General features: G+C 39.7%; 1 long non-coding RNA gene across 1 annotated transcript in view; it reads right to left on the reverse strand.

The window, feature by feature from the left end:
* Window positions 1-1,357: 1,357 nt before the first annotated feature.
* The window catches only part of LOC104139890 (uncharacterized), a 107,712-nt gene continuing 85,076 nt past the window's right edge, over window positions 1,358-23,993 (reverse strand). Inside the window, exons 2-3 of the long non-coding RNA XR_693170.2 lie at window positions 5,259-5,531; window positions 1,358-2,116 (exon numbers count right to left, since the gene is read on the reverse strand). This is a non-coding gene — a long non-coding RNA (uncharacterized lncRNA). The remainder of the gene's footprint in view (window positions 2,117-5,258; window positions 5,532-23,993) is intronic.

Here is a 23,993-nt window from a genome sequence, read left to right on the forward strand (position 1 = left end):
AAACACAGTGTCTGTGATGTGAAGTGAGGCCGCAGAAACACAGTCCCCTCACCCTTTCCCCTGTGAGAGTTGATTAAACCTAGAAAGTCCCTGACAAATATGCAAAGGAATACTATGAACATCTGGGGAAAAAAAATCTGACTATAAACAGAGTACATACTTTATATAGAGATATATATATATATATATAAAGTATAAACTTTAAGTAAAGACAGACTTACATGAAGCAGACTAGTCAGCCATGTGCTGGAGAGGACTGTGACATTTAAGAAAAAGCGGACAACTTTGCCCCACTTCTACTACCTTGAGTTTCTCACAGGTCTCTCTTTTTGAGGCATTTTATTTGGTTTGTAAAATAGCATTTCTGGAAAGTAGTGGACTTGGAAAGGATGGCTTTCCAAATAAGATCATTTGCATTTATCAAAGTTATATATGAAAACTTGTGGTGCTGCCTAGATTTGGTGAACTGTTAACCACGAATTTAGTACAAGACAAAGGAGTTTGTAATCACAATAGTTTTTCCTTATAGACAATAAAAACACCACATGAGTTGATGAGCACAGTACCGGATGATCTCAAGTCAAGCTTTTCACCTACTCAGCTAATATTGTATAACTGGAAGCGATGTTTGAATTTACAATATTATTCTGCAGTGTCTTGGAAAATTGGTATAAACGTGTGGCGCTACAACTAATAAGGTTTCTAAAACATGATTCTACTTCATTTTTAAATTCATATTTATCCAGGAGACAAGGCTGACTTCTGATAATTTTACCCTTACTGAGTTCCAAGATGAGATTTTCCTCCCCAAAATGACATCAGATTAAGCTTAACTGTCAGCTTTTAACAAATGTTTTTTCCTGGCTCTTGGTGGTTTGCATTGTATTTAATGCTCTTCTTAGTCAAACAATATTTCACACAAAGTAAGAATGAATTACTCTCTGCTCTCTGCTGTTTGTGTCTAAATGTTCTGGCAAACTAGGTACAAAAAAATACTTGCAGGTTTGTTTCTATTTACTTTTTACATAGACATTGAGGCTAAGAAATCAGAAATACAGTTATTTTAGAGAGTTTCACATGTGTTATTGCTACTGACAAAATATTATGAAGAAAATTGAAAAATCAAATTGCTTTCATCATTATACTTTTCAAAACAGTAAAGTCCATATTTATAAAGCTATTTGCTCTAGCATGATAATAATGCCACACATTTGCTATAGAAAAATCAGTTTGTATATAGATATCAAATGTCTACTGAAAATCTGATGTTTTTATACCAAAAAGTAGAGATATTTAAACATGTATGTTGTAACAATATTTTTATAGGAATTTTCTCTTTGAAAACATGGAAGCAGGTTCCACTGACCTCAGTGAAAGGCAACTGTCTTCTTTAAATGATGGCCATTCAAAGATTTACCTGTGCAGAGGACCGCATTTAACACATACTCTTACTGAACAGGTATAACTTTCTCATTCTTTTTTCAGTGAAAAATACCAAACTGCAAAACCGTTTAGATAGCCAAAGAGCTGGGCACCATTCCAGTAGCTCCCATTGCAAGACTGGGACATGAAGCTAGGCAACTGGTGCAATAAAAACTGGGTTCATAGCTGTCTTGGGTGAGCTTATAAGTCACTTATAGGCATGATTATATCATATGTTAACAAGCGTCCAGTTTGAATCTCATGCAACACAGAGGAGGGATTGTCTTTCCTTTCTCCTTTGTTTTGTTATTCTTCAGCCTTCTTCTTTCTTCTATGAAATTAGGCCAAAAAATCCCTCTGTTTATTTAGCTGCTTGCACGATTCTTTAAATTCCACTCTCAGTAAACTTTACACATGGAAAAAAATGTAACATTGAAGATAATTGCAGTAGTGTCTCTACTACATATCCACTTCATATCATCTGTGTTGCAGCTGTATTGCCATGTCTTGCATTTTCTACTTAAGTTGAAAATAAAACAACTTTAGCTTCTAGCATTGCTCCATCACTCCTCTCTCCCAATGGCCTGTTCTTCGGCTTCCATTCTCAATGTCCAAAATGCAGGAGAAATAATGGAATCCCTCCTCTACAGTACAAAAGGCTTCTCCTAGATGTTCATTCCCATCCGCAGGTTTGCTGTTAGCATGCCAAAAAGATAAAAAATGCAAGTTACTCAATACAGTCTGTCAAAATATCAGCATTTCACAGTACAAAGCACATACACAGATGCACCTAAGATGATCCAAACCTTCCTTTTCCCCTTTTCCAGGTTTTGAATAAAGAATTAAATGGGAACCTTTGTTATTAAATCCATTTTCCCTCAGTAGGTTCTATTTCTAGACTTTATGAGCTTTCAGCTTCATCTAGGATCTTTCAACAATACCAAAATTCATTTCTAAAAAACCAGGAAAGCAGGGGAGAGGACATGCAGAACTATCATTCCAACTTTTTTCAGGGACCAGCTGTGATACAAAAGGAAGGGGTGGGGACAGGATCAGTAAACAGCCTTTCATTTCTCCTGCAAAGCAAACCAGAATTAAAACCAGAAAGCAAATAGAGCTGACGAGAAAGGGGGAGGAAAGGCAAAAGGAAAGAGGAGAGGATAATAATAATAATACGGGGAGGGGGGTTAGATAATACTTAAAAGTAACTAAAATGAAGATCTGAAAACAGAGTTTGGGTGCGTCTGAAAACTGGGAAAAGGAAATGGTAACAGTAAACAAGAAGCAGACTCCACAAGATGAATAAAGGCTGATAAACAGGTATTTTATACCCCTTGCAGTAAGGAACGCTACAAGGGCAATTCTGGTGATGAACTGCTGTTTCTGCCTAGGCTGTCTTTTCTGGTTGATCTGCCCTGTCCAGCGAGGAGGGCAGCGAGTGCGAGCAGCCAGGGTGCCCATCCCCTTCAGTCCGCAACCCTCCCAAAGACGGTAAAAAAAGAATCCAGTATGTGATGGTTACTTCTCTCACACACCTCTTCTTCTAGACAACACCACATCCTACCTACAGCCGAAATAGCCGGGACCTGCATGAACGTGGTGGAGCCAAGCTCTGCTATGTCTTATCCTGATGGATCACTTCAGCAACACAAGTGGGAGCCTTGCCAGCCACCTCTTCCGGGCAAGGCTCCCTGGGAGCAGAGATGGGAACTAGTCTCCTACAGCTGCTGTCAGACATTGAGGAAAATTTGAGATGCAAACAGTGTAGTTCAGCCCAGAGACTCCTCTGCACTGGCAGTGCCCAAAACAAGAAGGTATCCCACCTAGAGAAGGACAGAGTGCAAAGGTAAGGATTGAAATGCTATAGGCAGGCTTGACATGGAGTATGTGAGGCAAAAACTACTTTGTACCCCCTGTACTTGCTATCTTAGTGTCACAATCATTAACATCTTTGATGCATCCCAAGTTAGCTTTCTGAAGCATCTGCTCAGGGTGGTCACAAAGCCAGGATCTCACAGAATCACAGAATCACAGAATCGTTTAGGTTGGAAGGGACCTCTGGAGATCATCTCGTCCAACCTCCCTGCTCAAGCAGGGTCACCTAGAGCATATTGCCCAGGATCACATCCAGACGGGTTTTGAATATCTCCAGGGAAGGAGACTCCACCACCCCTCTGGGCAACCTGTTCCAATGCTCTGTCACCCTCACAGTGAAGAAGTTTTTCCTCAGGTTCAGATGGAACTTCCTGTGGTTCAGTTTCTGCCCATTGCCTCTTGTCCTGTTGCTGGGCACCACGGAGAAGAGGCTGGCCCCATCCTCTTGACACTCCCCCTTCAGATACTTGTACACGTTGATGAGATCCCCTCTCAATCTTCTCTTCTCCAGGCTGAACAGGCCCAGCTCTTGCAGTCTTTCTTCATAGGAGAGATGCTCCAGCCCTCTAATCATCTTGGTAGCCCTCCGCTGGACTCTCTCCAGGAGTGCCATGTCTCTCTTGGACTGGGGAGCCCAGAACTGGACACAGTACTCCAGGTGAGGCCTCCCCAGGGCTGAATAGAGGGGCAGGATCACCTCCCTCGACCTGCTGGCAACACTCTGCCTAATGCACCCCAGGATCCCATTGGCCTTCTTGGCCACATGGGCGCATTGCTGCCTCATGCTTAACTTGTTGTCCACCAGCACTCCCAGGTCCTTCTCGGCAGAGCTACTTTCCAACAGGTCAGTCCCCAGCCTGGACTGGTGCATGGGATTATTCCTGCCTAGGTGCAGGACCTTGCACTTGCCTTTGTTGAACTTCATGAGGTTCCTCTCCGCCCACCTCTCTAGCCTGTCCAGGTCCCTCTGAATGGCAGCACAGTCTTCTGGTGTGTCAGCCACTCCCCCCAGTTTAGTATCATCAGCAAACTTGCTGAGGGTGCACTCTGTCCCTTCCTCCAGGTCATTGATGAATATATTGAACAAGACTGGACCCAGGACTGACCCCTGGGGGACACCACTAGCCACAGGCCTCCAACTTGACTCTGCGCCATTCACCACAACCCTCTGAGCTCGGCCATCCAGCCAGTTCTCAATCCAGCTCACTGTCCACTCATCTAGCCCACACTTCCTGAGCTTACCTAGGAGGATGTGATGGGAGACAGTGTCAAAAGCCTTGCTGAAGTCCAGAAAGACAACATCCACTGCTCTAATCTCAGTTACTTGCTCTCTACCACTTGGCAGGTGGCTCCTATTTCTGGAAGAGGAAATGCACACAGGTTGGCCGAGGGGGTTGACATATCACTGTGAGGAAAAAAAAAAAAAAACCCTCCGAAAAACCTTATGTAAAACAGTGGCCATTTAAAGTGATCCTTCACTCCTCCCACTGGCATTCTGGTCAGAGTGACATTCTGAGCTGACCCACCGTGCTTTGAGTGCAGGGAAGGACAGAGCAAGCCACTTTTAGCCTGACAGCCACACTTCAGGAAAGGCTCTTGTCTCGCTGAAAGATCTTCTATCCAAACACTGTTGCTAGCAGGTTTCCAGCACTCATCAAGACAGTTCACAAGACAGTGGAGGAGTTAAGAGCCATGATTTCATGAATAAGGTGAAAAGCAAGCTATTGACATTCAGTTAACTGGCATAAGGGTGAAGAAGATCTACTTGCCAGTTTTGTAGAACAGGCTGATCTATATGAATAGAAAACTAATGATACTCTTCATAACCCAGAATTTTAAGCTCATTGCCAAGAGCTCTGACTCTCACAACGTGAAGCCGAAGGCTCTGTGACGTGCTCTCACCTCCTGTACGCCACAAGCCACCCATGTCACCCTGTTATCCCCAAGTGGAGCCTACTAACCTTTGTTCAGCTGAAGCACATCTCACAGAAAGGTGGTTTATCTTCATCTGAAGGCATGAAGAGATGGAAAGTTCATCATTTCTCTCGGTAGCTAGTTTCAGTTGTTAACCAGCCTCACTTCTAACGGCATATGTCTCATTCACTGTTTGAATCTCTCTGTCTTTGACTTGCAAGCATCATTGTTATGACTTTTTCTTGTAAAGCACCTTTTAACACCTGCTGTTTTCCAGACGTGCTGATGCACTACATTCAAGTCACCTGTAAGTCTTATATCTGTAATTAAGAAAGACTGTATTATCATTTACACTGCAGTATTTTCCAGTCCTTCACTCATTTTTTTAGATTTTCTACTGAAACTTAGCCAATTGTTAATGCCTCTTTTAAATTAAATGCTAAATCTGCATACAGATTTCCAGCTTCTTTCTCACGGGTGCAATGTGCAAAATTAAGGACACTTCCCTACTCCTGCTGCTCTGCCTTTGTTTGCTAAGCCATCAAACTGGACAAGTCACATCACTTTACCATTTGGCTGTTCTCATCCCTGAATCTGTTTCAGCATTATGGACTGCCGGTTCCCGTTTGTCAATACAGACTGCCTTCCATGCTCCTAAATGAACCATGTTCAAATACATTTTTTGCACGAGTCCAGGTTAATAAGTTGTCCAGACTATCCTATCCAGAGCCTTATCAGCTTGTCAAACTTACTTATCAAATGACTTGATGAATCATTTTTGTGCTAACCACAGAAATGATCAGCAAAATAGCAGATTGTGTTATCACTTAATGTGACAAAATGTATTGTCATTTAATAAAGACAGCTTCATAAGCCCTTAAGTTATGCACTTCGAAAAAAAGCACAGAACAGCCGAAAGCATGGAACTTGGAGAGCAATCAGAAAGTGAGTAGCCAGTACTTTCTTTAACATAAAAAGAGGATAATTTTAAATGCAAATAGTCATGAGGAATATGAGCATGTTCCGTAACTTTATGTTTTGGTGCTAAAAAAGATACAAGTCTTAGTATTAAATACTATGAATATAATTAGAGTAATTGTTGAGACAATAGTGAAGTATGAGAGACAGTTTAGGAACAGACGTAAGCTTATTCGCTTACTCTATTTAAATTAAATAACTTTGCCAGTTTTGTTTCTAATTCCCTCGTTCCTTTCAGACAAAAAGAAAAATGGGGGAAAATTATATTACTGGAAAGAACTATTTCATCTCTTTAGAAAATCACTTCCTACAAAGTCCAGTTACAGTAGCTTCCTTTTCAACCATGGCACAGGGTTAAGTAATTGGTCTTTTTTCTCAGACAGCTTTAATAGTTTTTGTCACTTTTAACTGACTTTTCCTAAATGCTGACCTGGTTAAAACTCTTGAATAAAGTACTCCTTGGCTTTATGGGTAGCTGGAATCTGAACTCAGATCTAGACCAGACACAATCAGCAAAAACTTTGAAGGCTCTGAATTTAAACTTAGGAAATAGATGAGAGAGAAGCACACAAAATCCAGAGCTAAGCATTCTGTGTGCATGTTGAAACTTTTCTTTAATCGACATAACTCTGTGTTCTTTACAAATATTCCTTCCATATAAGAACTCACAGATAGCTAAGTAACATTAAGCTGTAATTGAAAAATAATTGGGTTTGTTTAGTCTACAAAAGAGAAGCCTGAAGGAAGACATGATAGCAGTCTTCAAGCACAGAAAAGGCTGCTGCAAGAGGTAAAGGAATTATCCCTTCTTCATGTCCTTAGTGATAGGACAAGAAGAAAGGCATTCAAATCACAACTAGAGAAATTCAGTTTAGATATCAAGAAAACCTTTTAATCTGTAAGAATCACTAGGCATGAGAAGAGATTGCCTTGGGTCACTGGTTGTTTCTAAGGGGATAGAAAAACATTTGTCAGGGAGGGCACACCTATAGTTGAATTTTTGAGGCAGTGTGTAGACTACACAACCTCTCAAAAACTTTTCCAACTCTGTGTGTTCTTTTCCTTAATTCTGCCAATTTATGGAAGTTCTGAATATTTACAGAAACTCACTAATTCCATACCTCATTTGAAATGTATATTTATTCCTGAATTGGCATAAAGTAAGCAGAGTGAAATAAGGCTTGTAAGGGCACAGAAAGAATGAAAGTTAATAGAATATTTCAAAAGGCATCACATTACTATGACTAGAAAGAACCCCAGAAACTCATAATGCAACATTCCAATTAAAATTTTTCCTGAAAATATTTCTCAATTCTAAAGAAGAAAGGCATCAGAAACCATGGCTTTGTACCACCTACTTAACATCTCCAGTTTTTAAAGCATAACAGTTCCTCTAGCCCACACTTTCTCTTGAGAAAGTCCAAAGTTCATAAGGAGGAGAGAAACAGATGCACTGTCCATATCCAGACCCGATGACTAATTTTGTAAATAGGCCAAAAAGAAAAAAAAAAAAAGAAGATATCTAGGGCTAGATCTAATGATTTTACACAATATTAAATGACTTTTTTAAAGCCATATACCTGATTTTGACATCCTTACTAAGACACTATGGCCTGAATGACTGATGCACATCTTCTGATGCAAAATTCCTGAAAGTGGATAGTAAAACAAACCTTTTACTTGCTCATTTCATAGTCTTTTCAAGAGAACAATGAAAACATTTTTACCTTTCCTCAAATACCCCCTCAGCCTACATCACTGTCACATTTATGTTGGTAATATTATAGCATAGGAATACTCATAACATGCAAGATCTTTTACCAAAAACATTGCAAGGGCAGCCATGCAATCTCATCTACTTTTTTTTTGTTTCGAAAGCCTTTGCATCCAAATAGACTTTTACAAAGTCTGTCCTACAACCAAAAGTAATACACTCATATGCGTAGGGTTTTTTTTATTTTTTTGGAGGATCTGAATCAACTCTCTTTGATGACAAGCATGCTCTTGGCATTAATGAAAGCAAATATGGTCCCAAATTGGTCATTCAGAGCAGCAGTCAATGGCAGTTTAGTGAGAACAAGGATTGTATTATAAGGACAAACATTTGGTATGATTCAAATCTTATGCAATCTAGAAATAAGCTTAAGGCAAGATTGCTTTTGATGCCTTAGTCAGTCATCCCCATAGTGTGACTTGTCATACTTTTCCTTGCAGAAAACTACAATGAAGAAGTAAAAGCAAAGGGAACATCCAAGCGTGATATAATGGCCACAAATGACAATGGTCACACTATATGAAGAATCAAATGTAAGAAAAAAATAGATAACTCATATACTAAAATATACATCTGCCATACTAGGATTTGTCAGGTCATCTCCAAAATCTTGCCATTTCTTTTTTTTTTTTTCTTTAACAAAAATGCTTGCATAGGAACAATTTGGTTTAGGTTCCAATATAAAAATAAAGTCTATCTGTAGGAAATAGATTTATTAAAGCAATCTGTTCCAGCATACACATAAATCTATTCAACTTGCTACTTAAGCATTCAGAATGCAGCTGTGTATATTACAAAGTTCCCTCACTCTCCAGTTAGTTCATGGCAACTTTAGATAGAGACGGCAGTAGGCAGTTTTTAAGCGTTGTATTCATCAGCACCAAGATGATTACATGGCTCCCTGTGCAGCCACTAGATATTATTATTTTCCTTGTCTTTCCTCTCCCTTCATTTTCCAACTTTTTTAAAAATTCTGACTAATTACACCCTTTTTTATGCACACAGGGATCTAGCTCAGTTTTGGCGTCTGAATGATGCCGAAGTGATTAGCACACGAATTGCAGGGAAAGTCTGTTCAATTTGTGCAAAACTTCTAAAATTTTCACTTGTTTGTCTTCTTTGTGAGGATACGTACTCCTTAGGTTGGCTGGGTTACAGTTCTTCGTGCATTTGGCGTCATTTTCTAACCTTTAGGTCTTTGATACTGTTGCCTGTGCTTTTGCCAATGTTTAAAACAGTTAAAAAACACCTAGAACATCCAAAAACTAAGAACAAAGCATGTTAATGACGTTCACAAACAGAGCCTGGCATGTGCTTTGTACCATATGATTCTAGTAACTATGCAAGTTTGAGTTTATAATCTGAAGCATTCAACTCTGACACTAAATAAGCAAAAAAAAAAAAGTACTCCATGTTTTCAATGAAGTGTAAAGCGGTTTGCATATAGAAGCATTCCCCGAGCATAGTTACATAAATACACCAGTCTTAGTGTCTCTACAGAGGCACAGTCCTGGCTGACATCAGCTGGAAAAGTATTGGAATAACCGTTGAAAAGTATTCTAGAGCTGGTTTTATTGCCAGGAAGAATATTGTCAAGAAACGAAACTACATGGTCAAAGAATATTTTTATACTATTTAAAAATATGTTTCATATAGAAGCATATAACTATTTTCTGTTACATTCTACGCATTTCTCTGCCCTGCAGCAATTGTACAACTAATAGTAAGCTATCGCATCATCTGTTTTCAGGAAAATAACATGGAAAGTGATCTCCTGTGTGTTCAGAAAACAGTGTAACAATATTTTAACAACAGAAATGCAGAGAACAATAGGTATGTTACCGAACGCCACGTTTCTGCCCCAATCCATAAGCAAAAATGCACCAGGACAGATCTGCGTTTGGAAGAGAAATACAACAATAAAAAGCTGTGGAAAATAATGACGGTACCATTGATACTAACCTGCTCTCTAAAATTTTATATAACAAGCGAGCTACCAGTAGTCACAGGCAACATCTAAGAAAGTTGCTACGCTTGCCATAGACTTCTGATAAAAATAGAGTTCAAAGTCCTCTTGAGTGTGCTATTGTTCTTCACTTCCCGTCCTAAAATGTGTTAGTATCAGCTACTGAGCAGCTGTCATGTTGCAGCTTCCCAAGATCTGGCTCTCTTTCTTTGATGAGTGAAGCAATTCCTATATATGCACATATGTACATTGATGTAAAGTTTGTATCTCTTCGGGAATTAGACCTTGATATTTAATCACAAGATGTTGTTTTACTGCTATAAACACCCACCAGTTTTCCCCAGACTACTCAGTCTTGGAACTATGGTACATTGTTTTCAAGAAAAGAATGCTTATTGAGCTCATTTTACATTTCCTAAGACGAGTTTACACATGATCCTCAGCTGGACAGTAATGAAGAGGCAGTATGAGATATAAACCTCCCTTGGCTCATTTACAAAACAAGCTGGATTATTAACGATAGAGCATTATATGCCTCAGCCCTACCAAATACATAAAAGGGAAAGAATACATCAGAAGACTTTTATGGAAAACCATCTATCTGTGACCAATTCTATGAAGCAATGTCATTACATTTTTTCAACAGATGCTTTCTTATTTTCCTATAGTGCTTTACTGGCTGTGCCCTTGAAGAGAGGTCTCCCCTCCGTCCTCTTTTCCTCCATTCTCAGCAAGTTAAAGGTTAGCCAATACATGAAGATCTTTGCCACCTGACGTCTCCAGGTGGTCTCACAATATCTCACCCATATCAGTAGCTGAGGAATCTCAGCATTTACTGGAGAATAAGAACAGCCAGCACTGACCTCAGTGTGTCCCCCAGGACACAAGGGCTGCATCTGTAATCCTCCAGAGGGGATACCTTTAGGTCAAGAGCGCAGAAGCGCCTTGTATCCCGGTTGCGTAGGGCTGGTCCCTCTTTCCCCAAAATAAATGGGCTATATCATGCCAGATAGTGCTTGGCACGATTTCCTTTTGGGCTCCATGCATGGTAACTCTGGCTCCAGGACAGACTAACAATTTGTCATCATTTTCCAGTTCACAATGCCCAAAATAATGCGAGGGCTGTGCTGCAGTCTGGCACAGCTTGCTTTTTATAGCATGACACCAAGGATATGTGCTGCATTACCACATGGGATAATGTGGGAGGAACGTCCGAGATGGATGGAGTCAGACTTGGCGTGGGCTGTATCCATACAGTCTGTCAAGAACAGACCCTGGAACAAATTATCATGTCAATTGGTAACTAGGTCTCCTTTTGGAAGGAAATAGCTAGCTCACTCCAGAATGTATCCTGGGAGTAAACCAGGAAACAAAGTTAGTCTGTAGTGTGGATGCACTCAATTTCACCTTCTACAGAACCAGATTTTACACTACTTCTGAGCACCACTGAGAGAATGCAAATTCTGTCTCTCATATTCTCCATCTTTGAAAGGCATCTTCAATTTTTTCTGTTTGATATTGTAAGCGGATTAGCTCAGAGGAGCATAAACTGCACTTTGTTGTAAAAATGATGAGGCCTACCGCAGTTCTGACCACTTGCATACCAGCACCCAGGAACGCAAACGAACTGAGGAGAAATCCCTGCCCCTCAAGTGCAAAAAATCTCACTGCTGAGGGTAACCTTCCCCTGTGCAGGCAAAACGTGGAAAGTCAAAAGCACACAAACAGAGAAAATGCCTTAAGTCACTTGGGCAGTCCTACAAAGGGCTTTGATGTAGGGCACTGAAAACTCCAGTCTGGTTCTGATTTTGACAGGGATCTACCTCCAGGGAGCAGGGTATGGGGGTATTGTCTTCTCGTCAGTCTGTGTTGCTCATCTGCTGTATGCTGAACTAGTTGGAGCATTTTTCAGCTTAGTCGTCTCATTCCTGTAGATAATAATCAAGCCCAGAGGTCACAAATGCATGTGAGAATCTCTGCTCCCGCCACGCAAGATTAGCCAGCGACCGTTGATAGATCTGTAAGTGGTGTATTGCACACTATGGTGCTCAGGTGAGGTGACAACCAATCAAAATGGGTTAGCAACACAGACAGGAAAATCTGAATTTTATGCTAGAGCAATCATTCTCTCCTCCTTACCTTTCTTCACAGTACTCCAGAGGGGTGAAAGGATTAATCTTTGCCTTTGGACTACAGCCGCTGGCTACATTACGGTTACATTTCTACTTAATCCTGCACTTCTCAGTAGATGCTCTTCAGGCTTTGACCTCAAGGCAGGGAGATGACTTGGAGATGCGCTGCTGGCACCCAGACGACCACTTGTCCACCATTTGGAAAGCTCTCAAGGTTCAGGATCTCAGAAACAAGCTGCAATACTCCTTTGCAGCTAGAGACATGCACCTAGAAGATCACAGAACAGCATTTCCAAAACACGGGACTCATACGATCTCACCAGCTACCTTCTGGGACACTCTCAGACTCAGGCAGCCCATTGCCTCTAAGTAATTCAAGCTCAGCAGTTGCCTATTTGGATGTAATGACCACCTTGTCAGGCAGCGTTCGTCAAGTGAATGTGCGCTGACAGAGAGGCATTCACGACACAGCATTTTTCCTAGCAATAACTCCATAATGTTTTCATGATCTGAGTTTACTGGTTACATTTAAAGTGGGCTGTTAACATTTCTTTCAGCATACAAACTGGGTTCTCATTCCGGATTACTTGATTATTGTGAGATCTGCTAATACACATTTGTTGCTTCTTAAAACTGTTGAGTGATAACGTAAGCCAATTGCCTTAAAAAGAGCTAATATATATAGCATGTAGTTTCAAGTCAAGGAGTCGCCTCAGTCTTAATAAGAATGATGTCCTATATCTGGAAAGTCCTTGAATAACCTTTTCATAGAAGCATGAAACCAAACCTCTATTTCACTTTATCTTAATGCTGCGGGTCATTATCCAATATCAGAAGATATATGCAGTGCTATTTTTTTTCAAATAAAGTTGCTTGTCCTAAAAACAAAGGCAGTCTGCTGGACTTCAGGTTTTGCGTTATCCCCATTAGCCGCATGAAATCATGTGGCATGTTTGTGTGCTAGGACTTTTAGGTTAAATACTGCATATGTTCTATAAAATATTTAATCAGTAAATGGGACCTTGCCATGCTGGGAACTGATTGATCTTTTGTGAGAAGTATGCTGAACAAAGCTGTAATTTAGTCTTTGGCCTATGTCACTTTCCAGCAAGAGATGTATGTTTTGGGTCTCACGTTAACCTTATAATGGTGATTATGGACAAGATGAAATAGATTATCTCTTCTAGCTAATATACTTTGTAGTAGAGATATTAGTTTTAATGGTGGAAATGGAGAACACTGACAGAAAAAGAAATGCTGTTGAAAGTTACTGTTTAGCATCTTTTTAATAGTATTTCCTTAGTAACAGTTGGACAGTAGACAAACAATTGGTTTGTCTACTTGCAAGGACTGCATGCAAGGACTATGCATGCTTAGCTTTTACATTATTTTATCCTGGAACATGTCCTATCAGCTTTGGTTAACAGCCCATCTTAATCTGGGAGCTAAATCTACAACATCTCGAGTCAAACTCTGTACTCTGGATTTTTGATGTTTCATCTTGGCAAACTGTCTGTTTATTCAGTTTCCAGGCAGGCACATAGGGTTGAGGTAATAAGACCAATGAACCAATTTTCCTCAGGAGAGCTGAGCTATCATTTACAGATGTGCTCTAGGCTTTTTTGATCTCAGACATTCAAATCCATTCTTTTAAAGAGTGAAAAATAAAAACGTTTAGCATGCTTCTGGTGCTGTCACTTCTTTCTTCCTTTATTTTTGACATATAGATCCAAGGAAAAAATAATGGCATGTTTTTGGATTCAGGATTAAAGCAACTATGAGACACTGTGGACATGGTTTGTGCTTGTAATTTGTGGAATCTGTGGCTATATGGAAATTAAAATTTTCACTTGGAAAGGCTGACAACAACTACAATATATTTAGTTAAAACACCAGATGTACCTACTTCTCAATTAAATGCTTAGGCTGACATTCCTTAAAATGGAAAACATATGCTCTTTGTAATCCAAATGTATCCAAATCAGGGCCCCTTTCAGTGTGCTTCAAAAAGTCACGTCCTGATGGAATAAGGAATAAAAGAAAATTTCACCACCACTAAAAGAAGTCATATTAATAGGAGTTCAGTTGTAACAGTGTTTTACATGGCTGCCTTTCATACATAAAAAGCCACCTGCAGCTGCTCAGGATCCCAGGCAGCGTACAGCGTACCACAGAGACTCGTCAGCCTTATGGTCACACTGAAGTCACCATGGGGCTCTGCTGCTGGGGCATCCCGATCGTGCAGACTGGGAGCAGAACCCTGCAGAGGGGCAGCTCATAATTCATTTTTATCCGCTCCTTGCAACTTGGGTCTCTGTAAATCAAGGAGCAGAATTCTTAGTAAAGCCCCAGATCTTCAGGAAAAAAATGCTTTATAGCTAAAGAAAAATGTCCTTATATAGAAACTATTTTCAGCTAAAGAGAATAACGGTTAAAAGAGGATTTGTACCCTAACTGAGCTCACCTCTGCCTGAAGGCTTGATCCAGCTGATCCCCAAGACTTTGGCAGTCTGATCTCTAAATTTGACCTGATTCCTCTCAAAGTCAATGATGAAACTCTCTCTCATATCAGTGGTGCAGGACTGGATCTTTCCTTATTCTTATTTAACAACAGTCACAGGAGGATATGGGCAACCACGGACTTGGGGAAATATTAGCGTCTCTGATCCGTACTAGAAAAAAAAAGGTAAACTAAGTGTTGCAGCATTAGGCATGATGAGTTTGTAACAGAAGCTCTCTTATTTCACTTTATGTGGACAAATTCATTTATGGCGCAGTAGGATGCATTAATGCACTCCTTTTCTTGAAACTTAAGTAAAAAGAATGAGCTATCAATCTAAAAAAGCTCCAAATGATGATTCTCGTCTTGAGTTTCTGCAACATCTGTAAGCTGTAAGTCATCAGTTTTGTCCCTATGTATGTGTAAAATCATATATCACTTGAGCGTGTTTGTCCCACCGGGGAGCAAAGCCATATTTTGACATAACATGGAGCCCTGCAACTGACTCATTCACAACACAGGTTTGATCTAAGTCATTTTTATCAATCGCACCAATATTCCCTTTGACTGAGCTCCTATTTCTGAACCAGCTTCAGCAATGTTTCTGTAGGCAAAAGTTTGACCGCAGTGCATGCACTGTTCACTATCAAAAGCGAAATATCTCACCTTCAGGATATCTTGGCTTTCTTTTTGGGACTGCAGTAAGTTAAGATTCACACTAATTTCTGTATATGTTTTGGGTGTTAGAAAGTGTATTATTAGTTATTCTAAGGACAATAAACTCATAATTTCCTTGAGCAGCTTGGTTCACATGACCTTACTTGTATTTTCTTAGGAATTTTTCCTGGAAAGTTCAGGCGTCCTAACTCTCTTCCACTTCAGTCTTTCTGATGGATTTGCTCCCAGAATAAGCTGTAGTTTTCAGATGGCTGGATGGAAAATTTTCTGTGAACCTGCCCTGCTATTCCTGAAGCATCTGGCCCATGAAGGCTTTTCAACAGATCGTCTGTTTTGGACTTCTCTGTTCACTCGGAACCAAAAGGAACAGTTATTTCTGTTTTTCGTTTTAGCTGCTTTGCCTCCCAGTTCAAGCCCTGTTTGAGAGTCTCTCACTGCAAAATTCGCAGGGCCCCATGCTGAATACAAAATAAGATAATTCTCAGATAAGGAATTCAATGCCTCATGGAGCTAATTTTACTAGAAAGAAAACATTTGTCAAATAATATAATTATTATTTCATATTTCACAATAATCTAATACAAATATTTTGTTTGGGAAAACTTTAGTTCATTCTGGAAACAGTTCCAGGGATCTCTCTTCAAATTAGTAAGAAGTTACAGGGATATATTTCCTGGTTCATCCTGTTGCCATGTAATCACAGTCACATAATGCTAAGTCTGCTAAACTATCAACACTATCAGAACACCCTCTGTGACTTTAAATCCACAGATTTAAATGCCATCGTATACCTTCAAATACTAATACAAATTATACACAATAAATGAGACAGTGAAATTTTTACGGCTTTTCCTCCAAATATATAACATACAAAAGCATTTTCTCTTAATCAGAGAAGGCTTTTGACTCATCTGCTGTGCGTATCCCCGCATAGTTTTTTTTTCTTTTTTTAGTACACTTATTATTCAGAGTAACGATTTTTATTATTTCTTTTCATAGTCAGACCTGAGAATTCATGAACTCTCTTTGAAATGTGAAACTCAAATCTGCTTGAAAGGAGGATGTTTAAAAAAAAAAAAAGAGGCATTGCCATTTGAAAAAGATGTTCTTCAGAAGAACAGCCCAGCTTCCACCTGATCTGCAGAACTGTTCTGCAGTGCAAGTCCCAACAGTAACTCATGCTATCAAGTGCTTTCCTTCTAATCTGCCTATGTCCTTGCTTCTAAGGGTAAACAAAATTAACACGCTCATAAAACTTATTCAGTTAAATGACCTTAGATTTCCTCTGCAGGCAGTGTAATAAGCTGGCAAGAGAAATTTGTCTTACTACATAACACAGATTTTCATTGATGGCAAAATGCAGGTGCCAGACACCTAAAGGTGCTCAGTCTGTCCCACTAACCCTCAGAAGATAGCTCACATCCCCAAACGTCTTTCATAACACTGAGATGTCATAAGATGGAGACTAGCTAATCTTGAACACCCATAGAAATCATAACCATTTACACTTTACTTCTGTATTTAATCATTTTCTTTGATTTGCTTTGCATAAAAGACTGGTTAGGGAAGGAGACACTTTTTTCTGGTTTTGAAAAGACTTTGATACTGAATAATCATAAAGCAATAGTTATAACATGAAATATTGTCTTCCCTCTTATCCAACAAAGTTACACCAATTTCTACAGCTGATAATCTGAATCATTGTTTGTCAGCAAGTATTTGCCTTTCGTTGCTCTCCTGGTTAAAATACTTCTTAAAATAGTTCAGTCATCTAATCAGAGAGTTGAATCCATGCCCTGTGAATCAGTCGACTGATTATATGTAAAGAATAAATAATTGAGAATAGGGAGGACTCAAAGTCAACAATCCATGAACCATAATAGGGGGAAAATTGTTGTCAAACCTACTCAGTGACATGTTATGATTAATGCATTTGTATGTATGATAAGCTTGCAATTGTTTGTGAATATAAACAAGAACAAAGGACATCAATTTCCAATATAAATTCAATTGGCTGCAGAGAGGATGTTCTCTGCAGAAGTGCTAAGTGTATGCAAGAGCATACCTGGAAAATATCAACCTTTTACTTGAAACACAGCAAAACCATTTATTTGATTATTTCTTTTAATTAGTGATAACTACATATTATTTTCTGCAGGGCACACACACCTATCTCCTAACTCACAAAAAAACAGGCAAGGTATTTCCTGAACTGGCCCCAGGGACTGAGTATACATCAGCAGGGCGAGCAGTCTGCTTCCCCACAGCCTGCCTCAGGGCACCATTGCAAGCTTCAATCCATAGGGCTCACAGCATTTTTTTTTTCATGCTATTCTGTCAGTCTGTGCCCTACTTGGGACAAAATCACTGACTGACTGATATTCCCGTGACACCAAGTATGGTCTCTGATCTCAGGCAGTTGAATCTAAATGAGTGTTCTAAGTAGGTGACTGGCTGAGGAATACTGAAATTAGGAAGCTGACATATACAGATTTAAAGCAAACAAGGTACCACATTGGCTTATCATTTGCTGTATCCAGAGGTGTGGTCCTACAGGAAAGGGAAGGTGAAATTACCACACTATTCAGGCTCCTGCATTAGCTAAACAGCCAGGACAGCGAGGAAATGTCCAGTATCACCAAGACTGAGATATGTCAAAAGGCCCTTTAACAAACCTTACAATAAGGAGGTGGACCAATGGCAAGGCTGAGATAAGACTTGCCATAGCAAGATCCTGACAGGTCTGAGAAGATGCACTGGGAAACCAGGCAAATCTGACAGGAATGACACAGGTCCTACATCTTTCTGAATTACCTATGGGGTCTTCTCTACCGTCTGCCCTCCCTAGTGTTGGAAGGGCACATGTGGACAAAATCATTTAAATCCCTCCCTTTGAAGTTTTGAATCTAAGCTTTTGCACTTGCGAAGAAACATGGTAAATTCCCTACATTTATTGCCAATGATTTGCATAGCTACATATAGCTGCATATAGCTGCACAGATCAGGTTAGCGTGTGTTAATGCATTGTATTTTTCCAGGCACGTCAGATTTCCCCATACCTTCCTAGTTGCTCAGTGCCCATTCTATAGAATTAACAAGGCACTGAGCACACACTGCGAAAATTTATAAAAACCTCTCAGCTCTGCCAGAACAAAAATAGATTTGGTCATCATCCTATGGCTAGCACAATAATTTTACCATTTTGATGAAATCATGGATTTAAACTTACATGAATTCAAGACTGACAAAAACAGGTAAAATCCAATAGCTAGTAGTCCCAAAGCATTTAGAGGCAAATAAGAACTCCACGCTTATTCATCTATTTTTCTTCTTAAAATGAACACTCTCAACACTTCCCTTGGGGAGGAAGAAGGATTGTCAACACAAAAGTGACATAAATCTTACAAGATTTTATTAGTCTGCAGTTTTTGCAATGATCCTAGTTTAAATCAACTGGGGCAAATATAGGAAATTACGGTCTAAATGGAGAGCCTTTTAAATTTTCCTTTTGCTATAAAGTCACAGAATCACACAGAATCACAGAATCATTTAGGTTGGAAGGGACCTCTGGAGATCATCTAGGCCAACCTCCCTGCTCAAGCAGGGTCACCTAGAGCAGATTGCCCAGGATCACATCCAGGCGGGTTTTGAATATCTCCAGCGAAGGAGACTCCACTACCTCTCTGGGCAACCTGTTCCCCAGTGAAGAAGTTTTTTCTCAGGTTCAGATGGAACTTCCTGTGGTTCAGTTTCTGCCCATTGCCTCTTGTCCTGCTGCCTAATTTATCTGCCATATCTGGGCACCCAGAAGAGAAATAATTAGGAAGGGAGAGAAAGAAAAGCATAGGAGGAAGTTATGAAACCTGACCCAAATTCTGTAGCTGACTTTACCATCTCAGATCTGAGAAACACACACATGCATGCACCACTACTTTAAATTATAGGTGTTTCTACACTTGGCAATGTTCCTCGTTAGCTCCTCGCAAAGGCATTTCTATCCAGAAACCGCATGCTCTTCTTTATCTTAACCCAATGGAAGTTGCTGATCAGGAGCAACTCCCTCCATACTTAACTCATTAAAATTTCAGCTAGCTAAAGGTAGAGACATTTGGTCACAGAAAAAACGCTATTCATGCATAGGACTATCTACTAAGGAAACTCATTGGATATTTTGAACTATTTGACAAAGTATTTAATTGAACGTGAGAGTGAATTTAATTAACACTGCATGCTTGCGGACCCTCCCTTTCTCCTCAAAGAGCTGGCACAGATGTACCAATTGCACTATTCTCCAGGTGCCCAAAGCATTTGCAAGCCAGCTTTAGCACACCAAGAATCTGAAGCTGCAGAGACCCCTCAAACCCAGCCAGCGTAGCTCTTCAGAGCTTTTTCAGCACAACAACAGAGAATTACAACAGGCTCCACGAATTTCTGAAAGACTCCTGGTTCTGCTTTTCTTCTGTAGCAGTTTAAAACTGCTGGGTACAGCAAGTGGCCGCAGCAGAAGCCACCAGCTGTGGGAAATCCTAGACATAAACCCCTGGAAATCAGGTCAGGATGACGGGTGAAAAAGATTCTTTTTCCCAAAACTTAATTTGGTAGCAGTTTAGGGGGATAAGCATCTTTTGCATGCATCAGACCCCGTATAGCTATATAAGAAGCTTGCCAAGATATAATCACATTTTAGCTTCCCCTGTTTCAAGTAAAGAGACCTGAGTGGAAAAAAAAAGAGTTCTTAATCACTTCTTAATTAGAAAAAGAAAACTGTAAACTACTATAATTATCTGAAAAATCTCATTTGTGGAAATTGCAATAACCAGATTGCAAAAAGTACAAAAAAAAAACTAAACAAAAAAACTGAGCAATGAAAATTTTCTCTTTGGTCTATGATGAATTTGACAATGTTTAGCAGGTAGAAAGGCAGTAGTCAAACTCCATTTCAGCACATCGAGTCATTTTTTAAATCATCTCTAACTGAAGTTTAGCCTCATTTTGTAATTTAAAAGATAGACAGTAGATATGCTCTTTGTCCCAGTCAATCACTCTTTTTTTCAATATGCTGGATTTTCCTGGGCCAATTTTGCCACAGAATTCCTCCTACACCTTCCTTTAATTTAATATAAATATAGTTACAGTTATTTTTAAACAAATTAAAAATCAAATATGAATTTGGGTGGGGGGGAAGGCCTAATCTTCAGCAGCTTTGCTATATAGAGTCTAAATAATCAACTAGAAAGTCCACTGTTTGTCATTCTTTTGTCACATGTCCAAAAGGCAAGCAGGACAACATTTTCAAAAATTTGCATGTGACTGAGGGATCTAAGGCTGTTTGAGTTGGGGGCCTTTGAAAGTGTTCTCCGGTTTACAATGAATGCGGTTTTTAAAGTTGACGAACTCCTTCAGTTCTCACTGATTTCAGATGCTATGTAAGTCCTTTGACCACTGAGAAGCTTGAAACACTCATTTAAATGCTTCCACACACATTTAGAAATCAGTTTTAAGCATCTCAGTGTGAAACTTTTGGCTTCTACATCCAAAGAATCATTTTACAGCTGAAAAACAAAACATGCTAAGAGCAGTCCAAAGAACAACTAAGCTCACACACCAGCTCACTGATAACAAGCCAAGACTGTAGTAAGACCTCATTAAAAAGAGTGATAGAATTTATAAAGATTTAGTAGGTCACAGAGATCATCTATGTGAAGGACTGTTCACAATGGTATGGTCATTGTATTATACGGTTTTGTACTGTTTAGTTTTGACTTTCTCAATAGATTTTGCTTCCCTTAAGAGACTATTGCCTTTCTAAGCTACTATGCAATAATTTAAAATTATAATGCTGTGGATAAGTATACTGCACTGTTTTGCCGGGGGCAGGGAGAAGGATGATATTTTCCAATTACAGGAAAAATGAACATATTACATAGTGTACTTCATATAAAGATTTATGAAAGATCATTGCAGCTTTTGAGGCTAAAAACTGTGACACTGGGAACCATCTTCTTTTGACCTAAGTCTGTTTGTTTTCCTCTCATTTGTAGCATGCACCTGACCTGTATATATGCATACGGCCCAGTATGGTAGTTATTACTGTTTCATAAGGTACTATAGCTTCTAGTTACAAGGGCCCCACTTGGATTGGCTTGTAATTAGGCTAGAAAGCATTGAAAAGAAAAAGATTTTTTCCTTTAACTTTTGGCATGTTTAAACATTGTGACTCAGAGCACCAAGGGATCAATAAAAATACATTTATCTCTTCAGTTCCTTAAAACGAACTCTAATCCTACTTTCTGTATTTCCTGTTTGCAAGAGAATGGGAGAAGATTCCTAAGCAGCAACGGAAAAAAAAAATCACTTTTTTTAAAAGTTACTTTTTGATTATAAATTGGGAAAAATCAAGCTCTTTCTGGTATTTTCAATAATTATAAGAGAGCTGCAACTCATTCTAGTGGAGGAGTCAAGAGATATTGGATCTATAGGGAGGCCGAAACAGGCCTAAGCTCTACACAAGAAGGTTGAAAGAAATGAGGACAGATCAGGTCCTGAGCTTACACTGCTGTAACTAGAAACAGAATCTGGCCCAGCAGTTTATGGAAGACTGCCAAGAAAAATCTTGGCATCCTGAGTTAGAGCTGTAGGTGGTTAACAGGAAGATTAAGGTCAAATAAGGAGACCCTCTGCTGGCCTTGATTCCATCAGATAAGACAGCCCACCAAGTGAATGGCAGTCAGATTTCAAAATTTAAAGGGCTGCTCTTCACTGGAGTTCACGACTTTGTCAAACAGAATGTTACATTTCTAGAATAACATGAGTTTCTCCAAATAATGAAACTTAATCATTCTTTATTAATGTGCCAAGCTATTGAATTAAAAGCAGCATTCCCATCATAAATTGAGTTCTCTTCCATTCCCACTGTGCCAGGCACATATAATATATATCACATGGGTGAAGCAGGAAAGAGAAGTGCTTATTTAAGCTATATCTTCCCCATAGTTTGAGTTCATTTGCAGTCTTTGGTTGAGCAACAGGATGGAGGTGCTGGGAATCTGTTGGTGGGCTGGTCAAGAGCCCTGCTACTCCCCAGCCACCTCAAAGGAGATAAATCAATAGCAGATGAATGAGCTTTTGCGCATCTTTCTCCCAAGACTTGTACAACATGTATTCTGGGTCCTCGTTCTTTTTAAAGAAAAGTGCCTAACTCAAATGACTAACTGAAAATCTCACTAAAAAGTAAGACTCTCTATATTTCACGTGGATCTGCAAGCCAAATTAAAGCCTGGGCTCTCTAGGGGTCCTGTTACTTGGTGTAAAAACACAGACTTCACGTATGGACTTTTTTCAAATTGATAGTATGTCACTATTAAGCTTCATAGCTATTTCATGAGTTAATTCTGCCCAAAAACATATCTGGGGAAAAAATGACACAGTCTTAAATTACTGTCCTATATAATATTTTCTGGCTTCCAGTCATCAAGATTTTGAAGAAGGAAATATACTATTATTATTTTCCTTTCACAGGTGCCAGAGCTCAGATTACTGGCCTGTATTCAGCTGCTTTTTTGTTACTCCCATCAAGCACTTTGCCCAAAAATGTCCTGGATTACCACCAGCTTTAGGATGATAACAGCTTAGTCTCTGCTGACTGATTTCCTTTCTCTGTGTGTTGAAATCCCTGAAGACAGAGTCATAAAGAATATTTATCTCATGAATGAGGATTCTTGTGGGCAGAGCAATATAGACACAATCACCTACGTGCCATGCGTATAAAGCCAAACACGTTCTCTGCATAACAATCCAACCACCTCACATGAGGTTTGATCACCTCTCACCTATGATCAGAACCTCATCCAGGTGCAATCTGAGGCTAGTATACACCAGGTCCTGTCCTGCAATACTAATGTCAAGCATCCATCTTTTTGCTGTGCCAGAATCAGAGACTGCTCCTGATGCAACTGACTGGCCCTGAAGAGGAGGCATTGAAATGATCTTGCTCCTCTGATGCTGTAAAGCCAGCAGTCGTTTCCAGCTCTCTGCCTGTTGCAGTCAGTTATCCATCTACTCATGCCACCTACTACAATGCCTTGCCCAAATATTTAAGAATATCAGCAATCGAACACGTCAAAAAGTCATACTCTAGTTCAGTCCATAATTTTAGGCGATTAAAGAAGACCCTCCTCCTCCATGCAATCCCTTTAGAGGTTCTGGCTAATAGAAGTTCTTTACTACTTGCCAACAAAGCCTGCCTCCCGGGTGAAACAAGTACAGGCACTAATGCACCCATGCAGTCCTGGATGCAAAGCTAGCTCGCATCTCCCCAGCTTAGCGCATGAGTAGAGACAACACATGATAGTCAGCACTGACATCATAGAGGGGTCTATGATCTGTAGTCTGTTCTCTGTGGATAAAACACTCTTTGTATCACCACATATACTTTCTCTGTAACATAATAAAGAGATCACGCCAAGAAGTTATAATACTGTCACATGTTAATGCCCCTCTTCATGGAAGACAAAGCACAGAACTCAGCTGCTGCACGCTGCAACAACGGCCAGATATTTATTTGCCAAAATAATAGCATTTTTATTATGGAATCATTTTATTCTGGAGACTATTTTTTCTCGTATCAGACTATTTGGGAGAGAGATGTTGCCACCGTCTTTGATGGATGATTGTTTTAGGAAGGGTAGCTGATAGATCTGCTGATTCTACAGTTTTATTAATGCTCACTGTAAATGTCACACCAGAAGGATTCCT

Source organism: Struthio camelus, chromosome 3 (assembly GCF_040807025.1).
Source record: "Struthio camelus isolate bStrCam1 chromosome 3, bStrCam1.hap1, whole genome shotgun sequence".
NCBI lineage: Eukaryota > Metazoa > Chordata > Aves > Struthioniformes > Struthionidae > Struthio > Struthio camelus.